This window comes from Heterodontus francisci, chromosome 21 (assembly GCF_036365525.1).
Source record: "Heterodontus francisci isolate sHetFra1 chromosome 21, sHetFra1.hap1, whole genome shotgun sequence".
NCBI lineage: Eukaryota > Metazoa > Chordata > Chondrichthyes > Heterodontiformes > Heterodontidae > Heterodontus > Heterodontus francisci.
The window spans coordinates 13,563,582-13,567,880 of NC_090391.1; positions in this window are offsets into that span (position 1 = coordinate 13,563,582).

A 4,299-nucleotide genomic window follows, 5' to 3' on the forward strand; every position below is an offset into this window, starting at 1 on the left:
TCATGGGACGTCTGTTGCCCATCTCTAATTGTCCTTGATAACTGAGTTGCTTGTTAGGCCATTTCAGAGAGCAGTTAAGTCAAGCAGATTGCTGCAGGACAAGTTTCACGTGTAATCCAGTTCGGGTAAGGACTACAAATTTACTAACCTAAAGGCCTCACAGTGGCGCAATGGTTAGCATGGCAGCCTCACAGCTCCAGCGACTCGGGTTTAATTCTGGGTACTGCCTGTGCGGACTTTGAAAGTTCTCCCAGTGACTGCATGGGTTTTCGCCGGGTGCTCCGGTTTCCTCCCACAGCCAAAGACTTGCAGGTTGATAGATAAATTGGCCATTATAAATTGCCCCCAGTGTAGGTAGTGGAATTGAGGGAAGGTAGGGATATGGCATTAATGTAGGATTAGTATAAGTGGGCGGTTGATGGTCAGCACAGACTTGGTGGGCTAAAGAGCCTGTTCATTGCTGTATCTCTAAATTTAAAAAAATAGTAATAAAAAGGCCATTAGACAACCAAATGGTTCTGTTACGACAATTGGTCGTACTTTCTTGGCACTATTGCTGAGACCAACTTACAATTCCAGATTTTTTTTGAATTACTTGGATTTAAATTCCACCAGGAGCTATGGGTTGATTTTAACCCGTGTTCCCAAGTCATTAACATGGGCCTATGGATTAGTAACTCAGTGACATTACCAGTACACCACCCTGTCACTCTGTCATCAAGCCAACAGAAGCTCCTTTGAGTGAGAGCTGCTTCAGATTAAGTCCTGCTGTGCACTTCAGCACCGTCATTTTTGAGAAACAATTCATGTGGTTTCTACAAAGATAATCAGCCTCACGAGGTCCGATGTTCAACCAAATATTTCAAAATCAAGTTTACAATCATCTCAGAGTTCTATGCTTTGACGAGAAAATTTACCACCATGTAGTGTGTTTAGACTATGGAATGTGAAACGGATTTTCGTGCTGGAACACGGAAACATTCACTTTTCTATGATTTAACTAATTGAACAATTAGTTTGAGTGGGTATTTCAGGAGCTTGCTCAGTTCCTCTCTGAACTTAGTTTGGGTCACAGCGTAAATACACGTGTTGGTGCAGGAACTGAGAAGCTGCATCATTCCTGCTGTGTGTTCTGTAATATAAAGTGGGTCATTGGTGGAGGAAGAATATTGTCTTGTAATTCGCTGATAGATGTAAAATACAACCTGCGTCATCCATAACAATATAAAACTGCCAGATATACTAAACAGTAAAACTATGGATTTCTTTCGATTCTCCATCTCTGGGTCAGTGTGATTCTCTCCACTACTGAGACCCCGGAGTCCCCTGCGGCCTCTACTGGCCGCTAAAATACGTCGGACCGTCAGAACATTGAGCAGCAAAATCAGAACAAATGGGACACAAGGAGTTAAAATGCGATGGAACAACTCAAACGCGGTCCATGCGGGGGAAGTATAGAAGCTCTGTTTATAGATACAGTACCAGGGAACATTATCAATTATATATTCAGGTTCATATATAAAATACCACGGAACACTTTCTAAAGAACACAGTACACTCACAGATCCAATAACCACTGCCGCTGTTCTCTCAGTGCAATATTTTGTCTTCAGCTTCTCACAACAAATGGTCACAAATCGATCAAAGGTGAAAGCGACTGTCAGCCAGACAGAAATCGTTGTGGTTGCAAAAATCAGGAAATCAACTGAACTGCAGATGGGAGTAATGGACAGGAATGAAACTAGGAAATAAATCTCAGGAATCTGTCTCAATATGGGATCTGAGATAACAACCAGGAGGTCAGTCGCTGCCATTCCCACCAGGTAGCGAGTGATACAATTTGAGAGACCACACTTTCCTCGGGACAGTATCAGAATCGCCACCAGGTTAACTGAAAGAGATAGAAAGGGAGACAGAGAAATTACGGATCAGACCTCAAACGGAAACTGCAGTTTGACAGCATATGGTGTGAAATTTACAGCTTTGTTGCAGCATCCAGCACTTTCGGGCAGAGAATGGTTTTGAACGCAGTCGTCAATAATTGACTGGAAAATTGATTTAAAATAAAGGTGAAATAAAATGATTACTGTATACAGTGGCAGGGCTATGTAAGGGCACCATGCCAGTGTGCACAGGAGAAGGAGGTTTCAAACAAGGAATCCAATGGTTTAAATGCAGTTTAGCCTCCAAACAAATGGGCGAGAAAGTGAGGGGACAGGGGATCCGTTTTTGTTTTACTGGTTAAGAGAGCCAACAGGGGCTGCCTCAAAACGTGAAATGGTCAAGAGCGGCTGCGGTGAGTTTGAGACTTCAGATCAGGAGGAAGAGGCTGATTGTGGCTGAGCCAGTGAGTGGATTGGAGGGAGACAAAGTAAAGGATATTGGGAACTAGAGGCAAGGCAATCATTGATCCAGTCAACCATCTTCCTGAGAATAAAACACAATAATCATGTTTCTTTAATGAAGAGCAAAATTAACAGTTTATGATCGAACAAATCTTAACTAGTAATGAAGTAAAGCAATATCGCACAGATCATATTTTTAAAAATCCAACATTTTTTTTAAAGTCCCCTTTTCTACCTTAACGCTTCACACACGCACTGACACGCATGCACATACACAGAGCGAGACACACACTCACGCACACACATACACACGATATTTAGATCACATCTCTATTAGAGGCAAAAATCGCACTCAGCAGATCACTTTCCCACCCCTGAAAAAAAAGCAGATGAGACACTGTGCGATAAACTGGCTCAAAGTCCAATCACTGAGCACACGCAGACAAGATCTTTAGAATCTTCCAGAATTAGCTCCCTTCAGGCAACATTGAAAAGGATTTTAGCAGGCCTTCTTGAAATACAGGAAACAAGAAGAATTGATACATTGAACTCCACAGTTTTTGTTTTAGAGATACAGCACTCTAAAGAGGCCCTTCGGCCCACCGAGTCTGTGCCGACCAACAACCACCCATTTATACTAACCCTACGGTAATCCCATATTCCCTACCACCTACCGACACTAAGGGAAATTTACAACGGCTAATTTACCTATCACCTGCAAGTTTTTGGCTGTGGGAGGAAAACAAAACACCTGGCGAAAACCCACACGGTCACAGGAAGAACTTACAAACTCTTCACAGACAGTACCCAGAATTGAACCCGGGTCCCCAGAGCTGTGAGGCTGCGGTGCTAACCACTGCGCCACTGTGCCACCCTTTTCTTTCAGGAATGGGGATTTATTTTGGGGATTGTGAGAAAACGCGCTGGGTTGTGGTCTTCTGTTCGTCCTTGAAATTCTGGCCTTCTGTAACAAACTTGACTTTTGTCTCCTTCCAGAAGGTAACACACACACACACACACACACACACACACACACACACACACACACACACACACACACACACACACACACACACACACACACACACACACACACTGTGACTAACAACCAGAAGGCCTGATAGTTTTCTGCCCACCCAAATTTTAACAGTTTCTACTGGGCTTGTCCAATCAGAGGAGTGCTTGTCACTTTGCTGCCACAATTGCCAGTGCTTCTGCTTGTCTTTAACCCAAGCCATGTGGCAAACAGAAACATCTTTGCTAATCCGTCTTCCTGATCAAAAACAAACTAACAACATTTGTTAGCTTAACTATATATTTTTTAAATATAGTTTTTAACAAAATAAAGTCACGTTCATAACACCATGTGTCACACCGTAACAGGTATCCCCTCCTTGCTCATCTTAGTATCACCACTCTTGGTTCCACTTTTGTCTCAGTCCATTAGATCTTGAAGCGAAAATCCATGCCTTTGTCTCATTCAGACACAAGTGTACCAATTGTCATCTGGCTGACGGCCCATTCCCATCGAGCATTCACTGGCGGATCCAACACTCAGCTGTCTTTATGCTATGCCATACCAGGTTTGTCTCAAATAACACTGCCCTATTCGCTGAGCTGCATTGCATGGGGAACCCCAACAACTCCAGTTTATTTTTTCCTTACTTGCATTTCAAACCCTTAAAACATCATCTATCCCCATTCATTCCATCCACTGAGTTGTACTGAAGGCGGACTCGAGACTGGAAATGAAATCCCATCGAACCCCTACAGAGCCCGACTCCGAGCCCAACCCGGCTCGAGTCCTTACATTTTTTCCCGTGCCGGGCCTGACCATCAGTTAATCTTGATCGCGTTTTTTCCTTTGTTACCTATCTGCACAAGCTACAAAAACTGTAACAAAACCACCTTTCAAGTCCAATAAATACATTAACATTGGAGCCACTTACCAGAG